The sequence below is a fragment of the Balaenoptera acutorostrata genome, chromosome 9 (assembly GCF_949987535.1).
Source record: "Balaenoptera acutorostrata chromosome 9, mBalAcu1.1, whole genome shotgun sequence".
Taxonomy (NCBI): Eukaryota; Metazoa; Chordata; class Mammalia; order Artiodactyla; family Balaenopteridae; genus Balaenoptera; species Balaenoptera acutorostrata.
The window spans coordinates 44,314,880-44,340,334 of NC_080072.1; positions in this window are offsets into that span (position 1 = coordinate 44,314,880).

Genomic DNA, 25,455 nt, shown 5'->3' on the forward strand with positions numbered 1-25,455 from the left:
ATTTATTTCTCTTCCATTGTTTTGTAACAGCTTTATGAGGTATTATATAATTGAAATACAATAAACTGCACATATTTAAAGTGTGCAACTTTTGACACAAATATATACCTGTGAAATCATGATCACTATATATATACATATTTATGTATATGGTTTGCAAATATTTTCTCCCAATTTTTGGCTTGTCTTTTCATTCTCTTAATAGTGTTTGTCAAAGAGCAGAAGTTTCTAATTTTGATCAGTCCAATTTAGCAAAAGGTCAAAAAGGTTTTCTCCTATGTTTTCTTCTAAAAGTTTTACAATTTAGGTACATTTAGGTCTGTATTTCAGTTTGAATCAATTTTTGTATATGGTGTGAAGTATGGAAAAGTTTATTATTTTTACATATGGATATTTAATTATTCTGGTACTACTTTGTGAAAAGATGATCCCGTCTCCTCTGAATTGCCCTTGCACCTTTGGCAAAAACTGGTTGTCCAAACATGTGTGGATCTATATGTATACTATGTATTCTGTTCCATTTACCTTTCTATCTGTGTTAATTATGTACTGTTTTGATTGAGATTATGTTGAGGCTATAGATCAATTCGGGGAGAAGTGACATCTTAACAATATTCTAACCTATGAACAAGATATATCTAAACCATGAATAAGATATATCTCCCTGTTTATTTTAGGTGTTCTTTAATTTCTCTTGGAAGAATTTTGTAGTTTTCAATGAATAGGTCTTTCACATCTTTTGTCAGATGTATCCTTAAGTACTTCATATTTTTTGAGACAAACGTAAATGGTACTGTTTTTTAATTTCAATTTTGAATTGCTTGTTGCAAGTATATAGAAATACAATTGATTTTTGAATAGTCATCGTGTATCAGGTAATCTTGCTAGACTCACTTATTAGTTCTGGTAGATTTTTTTGTAGAGTCCTTCAGATTCTATACAAACAAACATGTTATCTGTGAATAAAAATTTTTTTACTTCTTTCTAATCAGGATGCCTTTTATTTCTCTTTCTTGCCACAATGCACTGGCTAGGACCTCTAGTACAATGTTGCTGTACAATGGCACTTAACCATTAAGTATATGGTTAGCTATACTTTTTTTGTAGCTGCCTTTAATCAGGTTGAGGAAGTTCCCTTCTTTTCCTACTTTGCTGAGTTTTTAAAATCAGGAATGATGTATTTTTAGAAATTTTTTTTTTGCATCTATTGAGATGATCATATAATTTTTCTTTGTTAATAGAGTGAATTATACTAATTAATATTCAAATGTTAAAACAACCTTGCATTACTGCAATAAACCCCACATAATTATGATGCATATTCTTTTTATACATTATTCAATTTTATTTGCTAAAATCTTAGCTAGAATTTTTGCATCTATGTTTATGAGATATATTGGTCTGTAGTTTTCTTTTCTTGTAATGTCTTTGTATGAGGTAATGAGGTAAAATAAAACAAGTTTGAAAGTATTTTCTCTTCTTTAGCTTTCTAGTAGAGTTTATGTAGAACTGGTATTATTTCTTCCTTAAATAGTTGGTAGGATTCACCAGTGAAACCATCTGGAATTGGAGGTATCTTTGTAGGAAAAATTTTAAACTACAAATTCAATTTTCTCTAATAGCTATAGAGCTATTTACATTATCTATTTCTTGTTGGATGAGCTGTTTTAGTCTGTGTATTTTAAGGAATTTGTCCATTTCATCTAAAATTTCAAACTTATGAACACAAAGTTTTTCATGATATTCCTTTATTAACCTATTAATATTTGTGGATGTTTATGGATATTTTTTTTCCTGATCAGTCTAGCTAGAGTTTTATCAATTTTATTGCTCTTTTTAAAGAAACAGCTTTTGGTTTTATTGATTTTCTCCAGATTTTCTCTAGAAAATAAACAAAGAAACAATAGTTTATTGTTTTCCACTTTATTTTTTATAATTTTATTTTTTTATTTTTAATTAATTAATTAATTTTTTAATTTTTGGCTGCATCAGATCTTCATTGCTGTGAGAGGCTTTCTCTAGTTGTGGCGAGTGGGGACTACTCTTCGTTGTGGTGCACGGGCTTCTCATTGCGGTGGCTTCTTGTTGTGGAGCACGGGCTCTAGAGCGCAGGCTCAATAGTTGTGGCGCACGGGCTTCGTTGCTCAGCAGCATGTGGGATCTTCCTGGACCAGGGCTCGAACCCGTGTCCCCTGCATTGGCAGGTGGATTCTCAACCGCTGTGCCACAAGGCAAGTCCCTGTTTTCCAATTTAATCTTTATTATTTCTTTTCTTTCACTTACTTTGAGTTTAATTTGCTCTTCTTTTTCTGATTTCTTTAGGTGGAAACTTAAGTCACTGATATGAGACATTTTATCTTTTCTAGTGCAGGCATTTCATTTTGTGCAATAAATTTCCCCTTAAGTACTGCTTTGGTGGAATCCTATGAATTTTGATATGTTGTGATTTTATTTTTATTTAATTCAAAATAGTTTCTAATTTCCCTTTTGATTTCTCCTTTTCCCATGGGTTATTTAGAAGTGTGTTATTAAGTTTTCAAATATTTGGGAATGTTTTCAGTTACCTTTTTTGTTATTGACTTCTAATTTAATTTCATTGTGATCAGAAAACATGCTTTTTATGACTGAATACTTTTAAGTATATTGAGACTTGTTTTTTTTTTTTTTTTTTTTTTAGGATTTTCTTATTTATTTATTTATTTATTTATTTATTTTTGGCTGTGTTGGGTCTTCGGTTCGTGCGAGGGCTTTCTCCAGTTGCGGCAAGCGGGGGCCACTCTTCATCGCGGTGCGGGGACCGCTCTTCATCGCGGTGCGCGGGCCTTTCTCTATCGCGGCCCCTCCCGTCGCGGGGCACAGGCTCCAGACGCGCAGGCTCAGCAATTGTGGCTCACGGGCCCAGCTGCTCCGTGGCATGTGGGATCTTCCCAGACCAGGGCTCGAACCCGTGTCCCCTGCATTAGCAGGCAGATTCTCAACCACTGCGCCACCAGGGAAGCCCTGAGACTTGTTTTATTGCCCAGAATATGCTGTATCTTGGTGAATGTTATGTTTGCACTTGAAAAAAATGTATATGCCACTGTAGTTGGGTGGAGTAGTCTACAAATGTCAATTAAGTCAAATCAGTTGATAGCATTGTTCAAATTGTCTTCATTTTAAATTTAAATTTCAAATCATTTGTTGCAACTTAAAAATACAACTTATTTTTGAAAATTGATCTTTTATTTGTCACTCTGATTTTCTCTCTACTTTTTCTACCAATTATTGAGACAGAGGTAGTGAAATTTCTAACTCTACCAGTGGATTTGTATACTTCTCTTTGCCACTTCTATCAGTTTTGTCTCATATATTTTGAAGCTGTTATTAGGTACAGAAACATTTAATGTTAATGTTTCCTTTTTATGTGTTGATCCTTTCATCATTATAAAATGACCTTTTTTAATCCCTGGTAACATTCTTTGCTTTGAAATCTATTTTGTCTGATTTAACATAGCTGTTCCAACTTTCTTTTGGTTAGGGTTAACATGGTATATATTTTTCTATCCTTTTACTTTTAAGATATTTGTGTTTTTATATTTGAAATGTGTTTCTTGCACCTAGAATGTATCTAGGCTTTTCTTTTTTATACAGTTGGACAATTTCCCAGTTAAAATTGGTGGTGTCTAGACTGTTTACATCTAACGTGATTACTGAGATAGTCAGGTTTAAGTCTATCATCTTGCTACTTGTTTTTTAGGTCCCACCTATTTTTTTGTACTTTTCTCTTTTGCTGCCTTCTTTTGTATTACTATTTTTTCTTATAATTCCATTATGTTTCCTTTGGTATCTTACTAACTATAACTTTGTTTTGTTATTCTAGTAGCCTCTTTAGGATTAGTAGGATTCTTTAGTAGGATTTATAATATAGCATCAATAATTCGTCATAGTCTACCTTCAAGTGATATTACACAACTTAACACGTAGTGTAAGAACTTTACAGTAGTAATCTTCCCTCTGGACTTTTATGCTATTGTTGTCATACAATTCACTTATATATGTTATAAAACCCATAATACATTGTTATTATTTTTTTATACACAGTCAATTATCTTTTAAAGAGATTTCAATAGTAAGAAAAATGATGTATTTACCCATATTACCATTTCTTGTGCTCTACATTCCTTTGTAGATCCATATTTCATCAAGTATCATTTTTCTTCCATCTGAAGGAATTTCTTTAATACTTCTTGGAGTGTGGGTCTGCCTGCAATAAATTCTTTCATCTTTTTTATGTCTGAAAATATCTTTATTTCATCTATTTTTAAAAGGTATTTTCACTGGGTATGGAATTCTAGATTGACAGGTTTTTCTTTCAATACTTTAAAGATGTTATGCCACTGTCTCTTGACCTGCATTGTTTCTGATGATAAATTCTGCTGTCATCCTTCTCTTGGTTTTGTGTGTGTGTGTGTGTGTGTGTGTGTGTGTGTGTAAGTGTGTGTGTATAATGTATCTTTCCCTGCTCCCCCCAATTGTTTTTAAATTTTCTCTTTATCACTAATTTTAAGCAATTTGATTGTGAAAAGCTTTGGTATAGTTTTCCTTGTGTTTCTTGTGTTTGGAGTTCATTAATCTTCTTAAATCTGTGGATTTAGAGTTTTCATCAAAATTGGAAGTTTTTCAGCCATTATTTCTTTAGCTTTCTCCCTTCCTTTTTCGCTTCTCCTTCAAGGATAAGAGTCATATGTATATGAGGTTTCTTGAGGTTGTTCTACAAATCAGTGATGCTCTTTCTTACTTTTTAATTTTTTTCCCTCAGTTTTTCACTTTGGATAGTTTCAACTGCTGTGTCTTCACCATTACTAAGCTTTTCTTCTGAGGTTTCTAATCTGCTGCTAATCTCATATAGTGATTTTTCATCTTACTCTGTAGTTTTCGTCTTTAGAAGTTTGATTTGAGTGTTTTTTATGTCTTTTTCTACTTAATTTTTCAAACATATGGAATGCAGTTGTAACAACTCAATTTCTTTCTCTGCTATTTCCAACATTTGTGTCAGTTTTCGGTTGCTTTTTCTTCTCATTTGGGTCAAGTTCTCCAGCTTCTTTATATTCGTGGAAACTTTTATTGGATTCCAGACACTGTAAATTTATCTTATTGGGCATAGGATATTTTTATAATCCTATAAATATATTTTTGAGCTTTGTTCTAGGAAAGAGTTAACTTACTTGGAAACAGTTTGATCATTTCAAATCTTGCTTTTTTTGATTCATTAGATGGGCTCAGAACAAGACTCAGTCTAGGAGTAATTATTCTCCATTACTGAGGCAAGAACTTCTAGAGTATTCCAGGCAATGCCCCATGAATTATGTGTTTTTCCTGTGTGGCTGATGGAAACAGAACTATTTCTGGCCCTATGTGTGCATTGGGAACTCTTCCTTTAATCTTTTTGGATGATTCTTTCTCCAACCTTTGATAGTTTTCTCCCACATATGTGCTGATCATATCCTGTTAAAACTTGAGAGGGACTCTATGCAGATCTTAGGGGTTTTCTCTCTGCGCAGCTCTCTCCTCTTTGGTACTTCTCCCTGTACTGCATATTGTAGCTGCCTTAGTCGCCCTGCTGCCTTAGCTTCATCTTCTCAACTCAGGAAGTATGCTGAGCTTTACTTGGATTTCCCCTCCCTGAGCTATGAGCAGGTAATAAACTTAGGCAGTCATAAGGCTCACCAAGTTTGTTTCTCATATCTCAGGGATCGCTGTCATTCATTGCCTGCTATCAGTATCTTGAAAACTTTTATATATTTTGCCTTTTCTTAGTTGTTTCAGGCAGGAGAGTATATCCAATCCCTATTATTCTATTTTGGTCAAAAGTGGAGTCTCCCTCCATTTTTTCTCCCTTTCTCTACAATGAGATTTGTGTAGGAAGGTTTCTTAGAAATTATCCATAAATTGTCAAAGGTATCATGTTACTCTCCATGGGCCCAGATCACCTTAATAAATATGACAGCATTTAATTTAAAAAAACAAATAAACAAGAAACACTTCTTGACTCTTCTGGAAGCTTGAGGAATTTTTAAAAGGTACAGCACTTGGCCACTGACCTCCAGAAACTCAGACTGTAATGGAGCCATGGCTATATTAATAAATAACTCTAGCAAGACTAACAACTCTGTCATTCTAACTGTTGAAAAAAATTGATGTAGCACCTGTCCCTGCAGCCTGAGGGCTGAGAGAAAGGAAGGGTGGGGCCTGAAAGGGGCACACAACTCAGCGAATTCATCTGTAAATTGGAGATTTCAAAAGACTGACTGATAAATGGAGCGTCATAAATTTATCTGTGGTGTTTATCTTCAGAGGTTTAGAGCAGTGGCTTAAAAGACGCTAAATACAGATGTAATCTTAGTTTCAAACAGTCTTAAGATGGCAGCTGCGTTTGGTGAATCTGAGATTAAAGTCTTCCTGGGACCCCTGATAGAGCCATCAATGTTCTTGCCTGCAGGCAGCGGCAGGGCTAGTGGTTCAGGTGGCTCACTGAGCTACAAGTGGTAACATGGAACATGTGTGGGTGTTAGGCTTTTAGGGAAGACAGCCTTGGGGTGAAATGCCAGCATTGCCATTTACTCTATTCTATGAGCTGGGGCAAATCAGTAGTTCTTTCTGAGCTCTGTTTCCCCAGGGTATATTTTTCTATGACTATTGAAATCACTGCATTGCATGTAATAGAGTAACATCAGCAATACATCCCTTTTTGAAATCCCATTCAAATCATCTACCTTCTGGTGGTAGTCCTCTCCTACACAGTGGTATATAGGACAATTGTTTAGCTTTTAGTTTTCTTATTTGCAAAAAAAGGAAAAGGTTCAGGAATCTTTGCTGAATTTGTGTGTTCCCAAATCTTCAAAATCTTTTATTTGCACACTTGACTTGGGTTACTTCTAGTGATGGTTACTCTTATTTTTGCCATTTCTATCTTCCTAATTTCACTTTGGGAGATACCCACTTTCCAAAGACTGGACAGATCTTCACTATAGGGCTTATCACTTTTCTTTGGGAATTATTTGCTATTTTTACTTATTGCCCCACTAGAAGATGAAACCCTTAAAAGCTAAGACTAAGTATTAGTCAGCTTGGTATTACCAACACCTACTATATCAAATAAAACATAGTAGGACCTTTTTAAAATAACAAATAATCAATGAATGGACCAATGGAGGAGAAAATTGACATGATATCTGGAAAAGATACACCTAAAACGATCCAAGGTTGAAGACTAGCAAGCTAAGTTCCTTATTGGGAATAATAATTTAAGTGAAGCCAGTCAGAACCCAAAGAACATGCAGGACATCCTTTCTGGAAAGCAGCTCTGAGAAAAGCAGTGTGGTAGAGAGAAAGGAGCACAGACCCCACTATCAGATAGATGGGCTTCAGTTCAAATTCTAGCTCTTCTATGGTTAAAATGTGTGACCTAGGATAAATTATTAAATCCATCTAAGCTTTAGTTGTATTTAAAAAGTAAAAAGGGAGAAATAATAATAATAATAATATTGTGGCAATCATTAATGCTCTTCATCACAAATTTCTGGTTCTTCTTCAGGTACTTGATAAAGACTGTACTTCACTTCTCCCTTGTTTTCAGGCGTGGCCATACGATTGACTTTAGTCAGTGAAATATGGAAGTGTTTAAGCTAGTGCAAGATTTGCCACTGTTTCTTCTCCTTACCCGAAAGATTGGGAACGTTCCAGAGGTGAAATCTTCACCACCTGGGTCTCTGCGTAGGTATGAAGTGCAACAGAGCCCCCACTGACCTCAAGTAATAAATTTTGTTGTTTAAAGCAACTAAGATTTGGGACTTGTTTGTTACTATAGCATAACCAAGCTCACTGTTACTGATACAAGTTGATAGGTTATATCAAACTGATAGGTTGTCGAAATAATTAAATGAGATGTTTTTTAAATGTCTGTGTCAGTTTTTAAGTCTTTGTGGGCCTGATGTTGCTGGGCTGAAAATGTAAAAAAGTTTCAAATTATTTAGTTTGAACATGAGAATCTTTTTGATGAGGCAATAGCACTGCAAATTCTGTCAATAAGAGAACTCCCAGCCTCAACAATTGTCAATTAATAGACAGTATATGCCAAAGAGTGAATATTTAGTGTTGGCAACCAGTATTCAGCAAGATCTAATAAGATAAGAATTGTGTGGCAAAGGGAGCTAGAGAAGGGACAGACCACTTGTAGCTAGAGGAAATGGGGGAGTTTGACAGAAGTCTTGAAGGTGGAGAGGGTATGAACAGATGGAGGAGAGAGAAGACCACAAATTTCTAAAAACTATGACACCTCTAAAATATCTAAGTCTTGCTCTTCTTGTTGCAATTCTCTGATAAGAAGTTGTATCTGAATATAAAAAGCTGCATTTTCACTTTTCTTTCCAGGGAGTGTGATATCACCAAAATAGCATAGGCTTCCACAATTTCTGGCACATAATAGAGACACAATAAATATTTATTGGTCAGATGTATGAATGGATGGATGATTGGGCTTTATAGAAAGACAGACCTGGATTCAAATCTCAGCTCTCTTACTGTATGACCTTATAAAGGTTACTTGTCATCTCTGTGGTTTCTTTCCTACATCATAGCATAGTTTTATGTTCAAAGGTAGCACAGTGCTTCACATGGTGGCAGCTCAGTAAAGAGTAGTCTAGCATTTTTCTGTGTTGTAACATAGCTTTCATAATGATCACAGTTAATACTCTTCATCAAGTGGATGTATATTCTTGGCATGAAGGGAGTTTTCTGATATATCAATATCATAAAAATGTGCTGATAACATCATTATGCCTAGAGATTCTTCCTTTTGTTGAATATTTTCAAGTTTGGACTCACTGAGTCAAAGGCAGTAAATATATCCATGGAAAAATCAGCATCTTAAAGGGATGCTACAGGATGCAGTCCCAGCTAGTGCAAGATGGAACATAATTATAAGAGCCCAAATTCAGCTGATAAACTTAGATTGGATCAAAAGATCTGCTTGGGCTTGTTGGCAGATTCTGTTTAGCAAAGTTGTTTTCTTGTGCAAACTCTTCCCTGTTTTAAATAAATCTTCAGTTTTCCGTCCCGCCGTTCTCTCTCATCTCCCAAACCTATCACCATCACCTCTGGAGTTACTTCAATCCCCTTACTAGTGAATGATACCATCTGAGGGTGGTACAGCTGGCTGAGGTGTAGGTTAATTTTCTGTGCAGTGTGTGGGCCCGTTCTCACTCTTCAGATGCCCTGAGTTCCTTTTCATATCTTTCTGTACTGAAGTTTTTCAATGTGTTTACCGTGTAAGTTATAAATACTGATTCAACTTACAGCAAAAGAAGGTAAAATCCATAGTTCTACAACAAGAGATGGCATTTCTAAGAGTGAGATGTAAACATACAGGACTCTTCCTAGAACCAAATCGTGTGTGTGTGTGTCTGTGTGTGTGTGTGTGTGTGTGTGTGTGTGTGTGTGTGCACGCATACACATATGTATGTTTTTTCTCAGGGTTTTTACTCCCCAGTGTATCCAGATCATTCAACAACATTTCATGTCCAAAAGCAAACTCATGATCTTCTAATTTCTCATATTTGGTCTTTTCCAAAGTTCTTTAACTTGGTGAATGGTACCAATTATTCATCCAGTTGGGCAACAGCAGAAACCCAGGAGCTATTCTTGATTCTTCCTTTGCCCTCAATACCTCCACCCCATCTACATACAATCCATCAAGTCCTGTAGCACTTCAACTACTACGCCATCCCTGAACCAGGCCACTTTTCTTTGTCTCTACTGCCACCACACCGTTTCAAGCCACCATCTTCTTTCCCCTGGACAACTAGTTAACTGGGACCCCTATAGCCTCTTGTGGTAGAAAAGATGTGCAGCCCAGATCCCCCTTCAAAGGAAGACTTACTGCCCAGCCATGGGGAGTGTAGACAGCAGATGGCTTCCAACTGTTAGCTCTTGCAGAGTCGGCTGCAGCTGCAGACAGCCGCCTCACCTGGGGTCATACTTTTCCCAGGGTATCCCAGACAGGTGACTGGGAAGTACAAAAGCTTGGTCATTTCAGCCTTATGTGGGACAACTTTGACAGTACTCTAGAGGTCCCCAATAGCTTGGCTGAGCCTTTGTCACTGAGGCTCTCTCTGTGAGCCCCCCTGGAGAACTCAACCTGCAATACCTCTCGTCCCCTCTCCACTCTTTCTGTTTACTGTGGCCGCGGTGATCTGCTTACAGTGTAAGTAGAATATCACTCTCCCCCTCACACTCCTTAATACTGCCCCACTGCTTTAAGTCCAAAGTTCCAAATCCTGGACCTGGATATCTGATTCTTCTACCCTTCCTTTCTCATCTCACACTCCTCCCTTGCTCTCCATTTGACAACTCAGCCACACTGGCTCTATTGGTTTCCTGGGGCTGCTGGAACAAAGTATCGCAGACTAGGTGGTTTAAACCAGTGGTCCCCAACCTTTTTGGCAGCAGGGACCGGTTTCTTCATGGAAGACAATTTTTCCACGGACCGGGGCGGGGGCTGGGGGGCATTGGTTCAAGCGGTAATGCAAGCGATGGGGAGCGGCAGATGAAGCTTCGCTCACTCACCTGCCGCTCACCTCCTGCTGTGCGGCCTGGTTCCTAACAGGCCACAGACCGGTACTGGTCCACACCCTGGGGGTTGGGGACCCCTGGCTTAAACAACAGAAATGCATTGTCTCACAGCTCTGGAGGTTAGAAGTCCACAAACGAGATGTCAGTACAGCCATGCTTCCTGCAAAAATTGTGAGGGAATCCTTCCTTGTTTATTCCTAGCTTTTGTTGGTTTGCTATATTTTGCATTCTTTGATTTGTAGATGCATCCCTCCAATCCTCCATCATCACATGGTATTCTCACTGTGTCTCTGTTTTCACATGACTGTCTTCTTATAAGGATTCCAGTCATGTTGGATCAGAGGCCTACTGTACCCCAGTTTGACCTCATCTTAACTAACCGTATCTTCAACAACCTTATTTCTAAACAAGGTAATATTCTGAGGTACTAGGGATTAGAACTACATACAACATATCTTTTTTTCCCCCCCAACATATCTTTTTCTGAGGGGGACACAAAGTAACCTGTAACGTTGGCATATGTTCAATCCCTGAAACAAGCCACACTCATCTTGCTTCAGGTCTTCTTCATATACTGTCCACAACTTCCCAGTTTCTTGTCCAAGACCTTCATCCTCTCAATCTCAGTGAAAAGTTCATTCTCCTTAGGCAGATTTTCTATCCCGCTCCTCCCCCAAGCTAGGTCAGCTCTTCTCACTCACAGCACCTTGTACTCTTTCACAGTCTATAATTTACCACTACTTGTAATTACAGACTGTCTGAGCAATGACTGTCTCCTCCACAGCCTATCAGCTCCATGAGAGCAGAGGCTGTGTCTGTCTCGCACACTAGGTATCTCCAATGCTGAGCACGGTACCTAGCACATAACAGGTACACAGTACATATATATAAAATCAGTGATCTCAGAAAACTTTTATGGAGCTATTAGGTTTTGTTTTTTTTTTTAACTCCTCTACTTACTTACTTATTTATTTATTTATTTATTTATGGCTGTGTTGGGTCTTCGTTTCTGTGCGAGGGCTTTCTCTAGTTGCGGCAAGTGGGGGCCACTCTTCATCGCGGTGCACGTGCCTCTAACTATCGCATCCTCTCTTGTAGCGGAGCACAGGCTCCAGACGCGCAGGCTCAGCAATTGTGGCTCATGGGCTTAGTCGCTCCGCGGCATGTGGGATCTTCCCAGACCAGGGCTCGAACCCGTGTCCCCTGCATTGGCAGGCAGATTCTCAACCACTGCGCCACCAGGGAAGCCCAAGCTATTAGGTTTTATCCCTCCTTAGAGTTTTGAAGTCTTAGGTGTCCCTGTTTCCAGGAGATATGGTATTGCACTAACCCAGTCAAGAAAACAGCTTGCTGAAGAAATGGGGAAGAGGAAGAGAGTAAGCCCCAGTTAAAGATGCTTGAAGTTGACCCCCCAGATATTCCCAGGAAAGAGAGCAGACAGAGGCTTCTTCCAGGGGCCAGCTGTAAATCCACTACCCAATATGGAAAGTGGGAAAGGCCTCTATTATTCTCCTGAATTGTGAGCTTTCCTGCCATTAGGACCTTCCAGAAACCTAGGTTCCTCACTGAGTTTCTGGGATCATGCCAGAAAGCTTGATAAATAACAAGAGGCAACATGCAATTCCATAAATATTCCACCTAGAGAAGAGAGGATGCCTCATTCATTTAGGTGATAGTCTGGAAGGTAGAGCGGTGGAAACAGTCCAAATACATAAAAATAACTATTTAGAGAAGGTTGCAATTGGGGGAAGTGGAGAAGAAAGTTCTAATTAAGATGTTATTGAAATATACCTATTAAATGAAGGGTGACTGCTGATCATCTGGTTATTTCTTGAGTAGAGAGAAGTGAGTAGTTCTTATTTGAAGAAAGCCCATTAAAGCTCTTTATGGGCTATGCGTCCTGCAGCTTCCTTTTTTCCCCTTCAAGATGCCCTTTGAGTGATGTACCTTTCCCTCCTGTTTTTTTCCACTCAGGGGCTCTTATGTCCCCTCTGTCATCAGCTACAGCCATTGTCATCCCATCCTCAGCTGGGACCAAGATTTACCAGGCTGACAGGGACAAAGATGTATCCCAGTTGGAAGAATTCTCATTGCACAGTGCTGCAGTGTGCCAGAGTGGAAGGACCTTTCCAGAGAAGCAGGTTTAGAAGAGTAATTAATATTTTGGATTCTTTAAAATTGTTCCTTTTTTTTAACCTTCCCAAGTACATAACCTTTATCATAGAATGCCTTAGGAAGATTAGATTTTGTGACAGAAAGAATGTAAAAAGAATTACCGAAGTATTAATTAGCTTTGGCAATCACGATTTAGGCAGCAGGGTAGTAGTTTGCACCCAAGGCTACTATCTTGAGAGGTGGTTTTCCAAATTCTTTTGTATCCCTCCTTAGTTATCAGGGTCCAAGCCTGGAAGACCTGGCTCAGAGAGTGCTTCTGTGGTGTGGAGAAGATACCCTAGCCCTCGTGCAAGCCAGGTACACTCTATGTGAGAGGAAATGGAGCAGAAGAAAAAGACAAGCTCTCCACTTTGTAGCCCCGGGAACAGCGGGAGACAGAAGGAGCACCTGGAGGCCAGCGAGCAAAGCTGTCGGTCTTGTTGGCTACCTCCTGGCAGACCCAGCAGGGGATGTGTTAGTTAAGTCTAGGGGAGCCGAGAAGGCTGGGGGCTCTGTTGTGCAACCTCCGGAAGACTGGGAGGAGGCTAATTCTCAGGCCATCCACACTGAGCTGGGGGACCACCTCCTCACCCTGGTGGCTTAGCACAGTCAGGCAGAGGCCAGCCTATGGTTCAAGTGTCCTGGGTTATCTTTGGTTCCAGTGTGGTAGAGACAGGCTTCAGAAATACCTGAGAGTCCAGAGGAGTTTGCAAGAAGGATCACCATCGTGAGGATGAGGGATTTAAGTAGCAAGGGCTACTGAGGGAGACACTCAAGTCAAAGACAGACAGGAGTCCCAGAGGAGCTTCTGATGCCTGAGAGCACCAAGGGTCAGGGTGAGTCAGCCGGAGGGAGCTAGAAGGCCCTGAACAAGCTGAGCAAGGCTAGATCACGAGTCACACTTCCACAGAGACCAGAGGAAGCAGGGAGCATCTGCACAAAGACCCTGAATCTTCCCCATAGCCATAGCCATGGGGTTGCATAAGCTGCCACCACCCACAAACACACATCTGGACACATCTTTGGGAACTAAAAAGAGACAAAGAATTTTATCTGTGAAACTGAGCAATTTTATCCAAGAGAGGTTAATTTAAAACTTTAATATTGGGTTTAATATTGAGTTAGGCTTTCATTTGAACATTTACATTTTTTCTTTGCTAACCAATTGGCTGTGGGCTTGGGAGGAAGGCTGTATTAGATATAGGAAAAATAAAGCAGATTTTTCTCTGTGCATCCAAGTTATAGTGTGAAGTTAATATTCTGCTTCTGACACACAGGAATAAAGGAACCATGAAATCACTTGTCAAAAATGTCAGCAATGTTTAAAAAACCAAGCATTCGGTTGTTGCAGGGTTGGATGGGTCACATTCCGGAAGCCCCCCCAAACAGGGCTGACTGCAGCTTTCACGACTGCAGAAAATACAGGAGGAAGTTCAAGGAGTGAACCAGGACGTGGGGTCCTCCAGCAAGTATTCTGTTCTCCACTTTAGAGAGAGGTGCCCACACTCAACCCTCAGTCAGACCCACGCTCTAAGGAGTAGCTAGTCTGCCCAAGGTGGGCACCAGGTGACTTCCAAGGACATGAGACCTGTCCATTCACTTCCCTCCCTTGGCAATACCAGTAGGGGTTATGCCAGCAAAACAATTTGTTTAAAATGACCAAGCCCACAATATATGATGAACCACACAAAGGTTACAAAACTGTTAACTCACACATGAATGTAGTTAGAGTTGTGATGAAATAAAAACTCGTATTCTAAGGCAAGTCGAGGAAAAGTTACACATAAAACATTTTCTCTGCACTTTGGCCTCCTCTCTCCCCTCTACCATGCATCATGTATCTGCATTATGCATCGACCAAACTTCTCCATCGGCAGAAATACCCACTTAACCGTAAAGAGTGACATTCTCCTAGCATCAACAAGGCAACTTAAAAGATAACATTCCTTCTTAATCTTGTAAGGGGCCATGATGACCCACCACCCACTACTTTGTAAGTGTAGATCTGGATTGTGTAAACTGTCAATAATACATCATTTAATATACAGCCTTCTGTCTCAAAAACTTATAAAACTGTGCTTTGACCTCTAATGGCAAAATATTTCTCAGAGCTTTCTGAGAGGCTGTTCCTGGGTTATAATCCTCAACTTGGCTCGAATAAAATTTCCCATTTCTTTCTTAGATTGACCGATTAATTTTTTCATCAACAGTAGGAAAAAAATAACATGATTAAAACAACATGGGTCTGGTGTTCACTACCTTGTCCTCCCCACTAGGACAAGCCACAGGGACTGTGGCCATCTCTTCCTTATTTTTTTCTATCTTACTTTCTTTAGTTATCCTTGTTATTCTTTCACAGGTTTCCTTGTGTATGCTGTGCTGAGCCACATGCCATCATGATCCCGGCCCATCCTTTCAGGGCTGAAATAATAACAATCAGTGAGCTCTGGGCCATTCCATCTGCAAAGTCTTCATCTTCCATAACTCTAGCCATTCCTGTTTTTGTTTCTATTTGCACAATAAGTTCATGTGTAAACTGTGGTTCTCCTCCAGTGAAAGCCCACTTGGTCAAGTACCTATTGCCAAAGGACAGTGAATGTCCACTTATCATCAGTGCTGAACACGGCCCTCTATTTAACTCCTGATGGGAAAGGACAACTCCCAGGCTAGGTGCCTCTGTTCCCCCATCCCATTATTCACAAGTTTTTACTCTGAATACTAACTATGCGCCACTACTGAGTGTCCTGCTGGATGTAGCATGGGGACTCAGAATCGCCCACTTGCTCCCTAAGTGCTTTTTTTCTTCTTAGTTCTGTAAGTCTCTCTGCATAGGTAGATGAAACCCATTCTTACACTTGCACACATTTCCATGTGCTTATTTTGAGCAATTCTGAGCACTCAATATTGTCATTAGAAAACTCTACAAGAGTACAATCCAACTCTATGGAAAATTCCTTAAGCACAGGGATGTTGATTTATACAGTCATTCATCTGCATCCATGGGGATTAGTTCCAGGACCCCCTGAAGATACCCAAATCCAAGGATGCTCAAGTCATTATATAAAATGGCTTAGTACAGTGGCCCTCCATATCTGAGGGTTCCACAGACAAGGATAAGGAGGACCAACTCTACCTCCTTCATTTCCCTCAGTGCCAAGCAAAAATGTTACCATTTTGATTTGACTTCACATCCAATTAACATTTGATATCTAACCAGTGTTTACTAAGTGTTTGCAATAGGCCTGAGCCTTTCTTATACATTCTCTTATTTAGTCTTCAAAACAACCTTGTGAATTACAGACTATAGGATATTCTCAGCTTTACAGAAGAGAAAACACTGATTCAGAGAAGTCAGGTGACTTGTCCAGTCACTCAGCTAGAAGGTGGTGATCCTGGAATTAGAACATGTACTCTTCCTGCTTCAGAGTACAGTGCTATTTTCTACACCACAGCTGCTTCTCCACTGGTGGTTCTTGCCTTAAAGAAGAAGGTCTGCCTAAGGTCAGCAGACTTACGCAATCAAGAGGAAGTCCTTATGTGGAGAGGTAAGGACCCAGCTTCATGGAGCAGGGCCTGGGGGCCCCGTCCTGTGATAGGGCACCAGTCCAGCAGGTTCCCAGTTCTCTGGCTGTGTTAGTAGTTTCTGATGCGTGTAGAAGGGCAATCTGGGCTCATTTCACTACTCCTGCCAGGGCTGCGATAGAGGGGGATAAGGCTGGCTTGGCCGGGTCCTCTCACCCACAAAATCCAGGCAAGCGGCTTCAGCATTAGCCCTTTCCATTAAAAGGGCAATATGGGGGCTTCCCTGGTGGCGCAGTGGTTGAGAATCTGCCTGCTAATGCAGGGGACACGGGTTCGAGCCCTGGTCTGGGAAGATCCCACATGCCACGGAGCAGCTGGGCCCGTGAGCCACAATTGCTGAGCCTGCGCGTCTGGAGCCTGTGCCCCGTGACGGGAGGGGCCGCGATAGAGAAAGGCCCGCGCACCGCGATGAAGAGCGGTCCCCGCACCGCGATGAAGAGTGGCCCCCGCTTGCCGCAACTGGAGAAAGCCCTCGCACGAACCGAAGACCCAACACAGCCAAAAATAAATAAATAAATAAATAAATAAATAAATAAGAAAATCCTTTAAAAAAAAAAAAAAAAAAAAAAAAAGGCAATATGGAATTCAGTCTTCCCAAAACAAGGAGGTTGTGATGGGGGTGACACTTCCACACCCTGCCTGTCCTTGACCATGATCATGCAGAGCCCCAGGTACAATCCCTTGAGCAACCAATGGGGTCATCCATGTTATCCAACCAGGCTTAGCAGGAGTTGACAGGGCCAGAGACAGCTGGGACCCAGGTAGGTCTATCCTCTCCCACTAGTGTAAGAACTCCATGAGAGCTGGGACTTTGAATGTCTTATTTACTGCTGTACCCCACTGTCTTGAACTGTACCTGGCATATAGTAGGTATTGTTTGAATAGATATTGTTGAACAAATGATTGGATGGATGAGCAAAAGAACCAAGAGGCATGCTGCATCTTGTGTGCACAGAACCCCATCCGCAAGGGAAATGTATGCACAGACCTTTTTCTAAAGGTCTCCCCTTAGACCTTGCCAGCCCCACTCCCTTCTTCAACACATACTGTCTCCTGAAAAAAGCATCTCTGACTGATCTCTACGCACTGCCCTTATGCCGGCACCCTCCTTCCCAAAGGCAAGAAAAACTCGTCTATCAACTTTCCCTTAGGTTGAGCAGAAGCAACCGTCTCCAGCTTCAGAACCGTGATTCTCTCAGGAGCAGCTGAGCCCTTTCAGCTTAGCGCCACTCCCCTGAGGCAGGCAGGGGAGAGGCAGAAGCAGTGCCACAGTCCAGGCTTGGGTCTCCCAGCCTCAAGCTGCCTGAGGAGGGCCCCAGAGTGAGGCCAGGCCCCAGTGGACATCTGAGAGAGGTCACAACCTCCTGTCCATTCTGGAAACTCTCGTCTATACTCTCTCATTGTTCTTTGTCTGAGGGAGTCTGTAGTACAAGGGGCCAAGAGTCTCACAGAATATTTGACCACAGGAAACTTTCTTAACTTGGCTAAGCCTCAGTTTTCTTAACTATAAAATTGGAATAACAATAGCTTCTGCCTCATAGAATCATTATGCAAACTAAATAAAAGAACATCTACAAAGTGCTTAGCACAGTGCTTGGCACATAGTAAGAGCTCAATAAATGACAGCCATTATTATTCCTGTTAAGTACGGTTTGTTCCTGTGCTTTTATTGTAAAAACAAACAAATATAACCCACAATCTGAAATAAATAGAAAAATCTCACTTATCATTATTAATTCATTCAACCAAGACTGCATCAGGCCCTATGCCAGGTCCTGGACAGATTAGGGAAGGTCTCTAAGTTCTTTAAGTCTAAGTTCTCTGGGCTTTCACTTATGTTGATCCCTGGAATGAATCGCACATACTCTCTGTTTGCCTCACTTTAATCTCCAAAACTCAGCCAGCCAAACGGAACCTCCTTTAGGGATGCTTTCCCTGAATGTGTGCATCCCATGCTCGATTCCTTGGGAGGCAAATTCTGAGATTAGCATGGAGGAAATCCTGGGGATGATAACTTGTGGAAGGGAGGAGAAGAAAAAAGACTGGATAGAGGGAGATGTTGAGCAGCTACGCAGTCCCAGCAGGAGCCCCAGCAACCCCACGGACCTGTCAGATAGCAATGAGTGGGCCAGGCCTTCATGCTCCCAAGCTGCATCAGTCATTGGATGCAGGCTGCCTGTGGAAGGTGTGACCTTGGGTGAGACAGCTTTCTTTAGCCCAGACAATCCCCAGAGAGGGCTGTCAGCTGAGGGTGATCTGGAAGCACTCCCTGCAGCAGGGGAATGAGTCCTTCATTCCTGAAACGGGATTTGGGCAGCACAATGTAGCATCCACGATATACTCCAGCCTAGATTTTATCAGTCATATAGAGATGTTGATTTCCATCTGCTTGACTCCTATCTCTCAAATGGTATACTACATGCGTGGGAAAAAGGAAAGGAATTTATGGGCCCTTGAACTCTCAGCTGCATGAAAATCTGCATTATCCTCTTCTATTCCACAGCTCTGAGTCCTTCCTTCATCGCTAAGCATCCCTGCCACCAAGGCTAGAAGTCAACAAATGTAGGAGGGTTTATGAAAAAGGTAGTGAGTCAAGATGGAGGAGGGTGGAGGGTGGACAAGGACTGAGCTTATCTCTGGACTGGGTGGAACCTAGTTTAAGACAATTTTTGATGCTTCTATGGCTTTTTTAAAGAGAGGAGAGGGCAGGCAGATTTCAGTCTCACCTGAAAGAGCAGGAAGTTGTTTCCTTGGGCTGTCAGGTAGGTCTACTGCTGTTATCAGTTTGGCACAGTCTATCTTAAGAAAATGTAACTAGTGGTTCTACTGTCGTGTTGGCAAGCTCCAACAAGGCCTAACTCGAGACATATTGAGCATAAACGTCTATCTGAATGAATTCTGGGATCACACAGTGGAGTTGCAAACATGTTTTCAATTAAAGGCTGCTCTCAGGAAACTGCAGCTGCCTTTCCACCCTAGAAAGAAAATATCCAAAAATCCAACTCCAAACTGAGAACTGAACTTGTATTTCAGGCCTATAACAGATTTTTACCTAGGGTTTCTGAGTCCCGAAGATATTTTTCAGACTTCTTATTATTACCCACTAAAACTTTTATGAATTTTAAGAATTATGAACACATCCTAAACTCATTTTAGTAGGTTTGTTTATTTAAAGGGCACAGGTGAAGCAATTCTGAAGCTATTGTATATGTATCATAGGATTGAGAAGTGAATGAATATATCAGTGTTGAGATCCAGGGTGTCCACTCTGGAAGAAGGGACATACAAATATGAACTGATAAACATGTGAGGCAATGGATGTGTTAATTAACTAGGTGGTGGGAATCCTTTCAAATTACCATTATGTACATGTTAAATATCTTACAATTTTATTTGTCAATTATACCTCAGCAAAAATGAAAAGAAAAAAATATGGATTGGGAGAAGGCAAGAAAGAATTCCATGAGGAAGGAAATGGAGCTATCAGTGTAAACTCATGATTTCTAAAACAGGTATATGTGTGTGAATACACATTTTATGTGCACATATGTATGAATATGTATTTATATTTATATACACGCATATATTCCCTAGATCTGCCTACTAAAAGGGTCAAGAAGCAAACCCCCCTCTCCCCTCCCCACAGCAATGAGCACATCTATCTCCCCAATCTTGGTCTCTAATACCATTCCCCACTAAGAGGAAACAGGTTTCTCAGAGGAATGGCTGATTCCGGGGTTGAGGTGAGGTAGGGACAAAATGAACCTAGAACATCTTATTATGCCAAGAATGCTAAAGAGGGAGAAAGAGAGAGAACGATTGGGGCATGTCACAAGGATACAGGAGCCAGATTAGAGGGACTCCCACTGGCCAAATCAAGTCCACCCATGCATTATAAAGCACTGGAAAAAATAATTTGTATGTTCTTACCAATGACGAATAGATAGATAGGTAGATAGATAGATAGGTGAATGAATGAATCAATGAATGAATGGAGAAGGGAGAACTCTTGCTTGCAGTAAAATGCAGAAAACCAGCTGGTAAATTGAGAGGTAGTCCTGTAGTTGGAAAATGCTCATTTTGCAACCATCATAATAAAGATAGGATGAGGCAAGAACCATAAATGGAAATAAAATCTAGGAGGAAATTTTGACTAAGAGCAAAATATTTGAACCATCTCAAGGTGTCTCTCCCACAGACTGTTTATTAGGAAGAAAAAAAAATAGTAACTATAGAGTGGAGAAGTCAAACAACACCTTGACTGGGTGATCAAAATTAACATCACTAAGAGGACATCATGAACTTCCAGGTGTGACACCCTGAGAAGGACACAATATCACCTATGCAGTGTTCTGGCCAAGAATGCACAACCTGAATTTAATCATGAGGAAACATTAGATAAACCTAAAATGAAGACTGTCCTATAAACCAAAGGGCCGAGAGTTTGAATTCTTCAAAAATGTCAATGTCATAAAAGACAAAGAAAAGCTGTGGATAAAGAAGACCAAACACCAAAGACGGACAATAGCAAGTGTTAGGGAGGATGTGAAGAAATTGGAAACTTCATACATGGTTGGTGGAATGCAAAATGGTGCAGCTGCTTTGGAAAACAGTCTGGAAGTTCCTCAAATTTTAAACATTGAGTTACCATGTGACTCAGCAATTCCATTCCTACATAGATACCTAAGAGAAATGAGAAAATATATCCATATAAAAACTTGTACATGAATAGTCACAGCAGTATTATTCATGATAGCCAAAACGATAATAGGCAAATGTCCATGAAATGATGAATAGATAAACAAAATGTGATATATCCATACAATGGGCTACTTATTATTCAGCAATGGAAAAGAAAAAAGTACTCATACATGGGGCAACATGGATGAATCTTGAAAACATCATGCTGAGTGAAAGAAGCCAGACACAAAGGACCACATACTGTACGATTCCATTTATATGAAATGTCCAGAACAGGAAAGTCTCTATGGGCAGAAAGCAGATTAGTGATTGCCTAGCTCTAGGGGAGAAGGAGGGCAGGTAATGCTAATGGGTGAAGGGTTTATTTGGGTGAAAAATATGTCTAAACTTTGGTTGTGGTGATGGTTGCACAGTTCTGTGAGTATACTAGAATTATATCTCAATAAAGATGGTTTTAAAAGTCTAATGTTCTTTAAAATACCTGAGTAGCAACAATATTTAGCAGTATGATTTATCTCTATAAAGAGCAATTTTTTAAAATAAAGAAATAAAACATGCACATACAAGGATGGTTCGGGAAGCATGGAGGACATTTGTGAACTGGGCAGGAGCAGCTTTAGTGACGAAGTAAAGGCAGAAGGCAGACTGGACTGGGTCAGAGGAATGGGAGGTGAGGAAGTAGACAGAGTACATCTGTATTGCAGACAACTCTTTCAAGGAGCTTCCATGTAAAGGGAAGTACGCAGAGAGATGGAGTGAGAGATAGGGATGTGAGGGCTGGAGTAGGCTTTAATCATGTAGGAGAGCTAGAGTGTTGAATGCTGTTGGGCAGGATCCAGTGGAAAAAGCCCAGTTGGAGATGCAGGAGCTGAGAGAATATAATCCATACAGCAAGGTCCAAGAAAAGTCATGGAACCCAGAATCCATGTGATAACCAGAAGCACACTTTCTCCATCAAACAGGAGGAAAAAGAACAGAAGTGCTGGTATATACAGGTCTGGGATTTGGCTTCAGTAAGATGAGAAAATTCCTGACAGCTGACTTCTACCCGTGGAGAAGGAAAGGATTGAAGGTTTGAAGTTTCACATCCTAAGTTGGTTGCCTACTAGCTGTGTGATCTTGGCAAATGTAGTGAGCTTCTCCAAGCTGGTTTCCTCCTTTGTAAAGTGGATTATACCTTGGAGTGTGCTTGTGAGGATAAAATGAGAAAACATAGGTAAAATGTAGAGCAGGGTGACTATCACACAACAGGCTCTCAACAAATGTTAGTTTATTTTTTAGTTCATTTCTATACCCTTGTTCACTCTGCTACCACCCCCAAATACATGCAAAAATAAGAGCTTCTTAAAGGCAATAACCTTATTTTATTAATCATGTTCCCATGACCTATAACAATACCTGGCACACAGCAGATGTTCAATAAATATGTTTCCTAAATTCCTCTTCTCTGAGTAGCTGTCAAGTGTCCAGCCCCATGCTAGGAATTTTCACCCATGTCACCTTATGTGCTCCTCACAGCTACACTGGAAATGGGGTGGTATCATCTTGCCTTTACCAGCGAAGGACCTGAAGCTGAGAGAGGTTAAGTCATCCAGCTGCTAATGATAAAGGTGGAACTCCAAGCCAACTCTTCATTCCAACATCAGTGTCTTTCCACTATCTACCAGATATCTGGTTTTGTTTTTGTGTTTTGTTTTTTCTCCTGTCTTAAGCTGGTTTATAGTTGAGTCTCCAAGACATTGCCTAGAGGAACCTGTGTAAGCCTCACAAGGGCTAGAAGCTTTCTGCTCACCCATCCTAACTTCCCTCCCCACCAGAATTGCCCTCCCTTCTTCCTCCTGCCCTTCCCTGACCTGATGAAGGTGCCTAGCACCACAATTAGATGGTTTAAAGGCTTCATTTTAGTTATTTCCAGACCCAATATATAAAGAAGAGAATAAAGAGTAATCTTAAAGACTAGTAAATTATCACTGAGCAAGTGAAATTCACTGTCTAGTTTTGGCATGATAGAAAGTTTGGAGACCTGAAATGCCCAAATTCATTGCTGTTGGAAAAGGACAGAGGGGAAAACTGTTATCTTTTGCTTTATATGCTCTGTCTTTTAAAAATTTTCTTAAGATTTTAATGAAAAATTTTGAACATACAATTACAGTGGCACAACTGTAAAATGACCTAGTAGAGAAACTAGTATAATGAACCCATGTACCCAACAATTAGCAAGATTTGCTGTACTGGCTTCATCTCTCTCTTTTTTTTAAATGTTAATTCCTGACTTCCTGTCATTTCACTCCCCACATCAAGATGCATTTTTTTTTTGGCTGCGTTGGGTCTTCATTGCTGCACGCGGGCTTTCTCTAGTTGCAGCAAGTGGGGGTCTACTCTTTGTTGCGGTGCGAGGGCTTCTCATTGCGGTGGCTTCTCTTTGTTGCGGAGCATGGGCTCTAGGCGCATGGGCTTCAGTAGTTGTGACACATGGGCTCAGTAGTTGTGGCACACCGGCTTAGTTGCTCCGCGGCATGTGGGATCTTCCCGGACCAGGGCTCGAACCCGTGTCCTCTGCATTGGCAGGCAGATTCTTAACCACTGTGCCACCAGGGAAGTCCCAAGACAAGATGCATTTTATTTTTTAATGGTACAACATTCATAGCAGGTTTATTCACAATGGCCCCAAATTGGAGAGAACCCAAATGTCTATCTACAAGTTAATTGACAACATATTATCTTATAATCTTATTCCGAGCATTCCAGTAACTTTTTTTGTGTATGTACTTAGCTGTACTATAAGTAGTTGGTTTGTATGAGATGGTTAAAAAGGCCAAAGATAAAAGGTTTCTTTTTTTTCCTTTTTTGGTTGTGGTGATGGCAATACTAATCAGCCAAGAAAAAAAAAGGCAAACTACTGATGCATGGAAATGTATGAATCTCAAAAACAATATGCTGGGGCTTCCCCAGTGGCGCAGTGGTTGAGAATCTGCCTGCCAATGCAGGGGACACGGGTTCGAGCCCTGGTCTGGGAAGATCCCACATGCCGTGGAGCACTGGGCCCGTGAGCCACAACTACTGAGCCTGCGCGTCTGGAGCCTGTGCTCCGCAACATGAGAGGCCACGATAGTGAGAGGCCCGTGCACCGTGATGAAGAGTGGCCCCCGCTTGCCGCAACTAGAGAAAGCCCCCGCACAGAAACGAAGACCCAACACAGCCAAAAATAAATTAATTAATTAATTTTAAAAAAAAAACAAACAATATGCTGAGTGAAAGAAGCCAGACATAAGAAAACTGTATGATTCCATGGATATAACTTTTAGAACAATTAAACAAACGAAGCTAAGATAAGAAGGCAAGAACAGTCTTCACATCTTGGGATGGGGAGTTGGTGGGGTTTGGGAGGGGACATGAAGGAACTTTCTAGGAAGGTGGAAGTGTTCTGTGAAAGGAATGTGGGTTTCGTTTGTCAAAATAATACAGCTAAGATTTACACATTTCATTGTAGTAAATTTTACCTTAATAAAGGAAAATAGAACTGTAAGAAATAATAAACATGTGGGAGAGTGGAGAGTGGGTAGAAGTATAGATGATTCAAGAATGGCAAAATGCTATTGATTGTTGAATCTGGGTGATGGGTACATAGGGGCTCATTATACTATTTTGCTTACTTTTTATATGTTTGAAATCTTCCACAATCAAATATTTTTGATTTTAAAGAATAAGTTATTCTTTAAATATTATTTTAAAGAATAAGTCAAATCATATCTCTTTGTAGTTTGAAGCCCTTTAATGACTTCCTATTGGATATAGAAAAAAAGCCTAAGCTATATGCTGTGATTCATATGGTCCTGCCCAATCTAACTGCTGGCCATTTCTTATCTTCTTTCTCTCTCCTCTCTCACTGTGCTCCAGTCCCACTGGACCATCTGAGAGATGCCTAAGCATGCCAGGATTTTTCCAAATGCAGAACTTCCGAGTCTCTCCTTACAGTTTTCATGTGATTGTTTCTTCTCATCCTTCGAGTCTTCAAGAAGTGTTCCCAACTGACACATTTTGCTTTCTTTCTTGTCTGTCTCCTCACTAGAAGACTGACTCTATGAAGACAGACCTGATGCCTCTCTTAGTTATCATTTTATACTGAATTCCTAAAACAGTGCCTTATTTTCTGTTTTGTGAGTTTCTATGCTCCAGTGAGTGTTGTCCTTCAATTATCTCTTCTCTTGGAGCCCTGGGGTTAAGTATGTCCTTTAACATTGCTCTGATTAGCGCCATGGACAGCAGTAATTTACAGGCTCTGGGACCAAGGATGTGGAATTGGTGCAAATGTCAGGTAGGATGTGATAGCTATTTTGGGCATGTTTTGGGGGATCTATCTGGCAAATGAGAATGTGTGAACTGAAACTTTGGGAGACTTCTCAGGAAGGC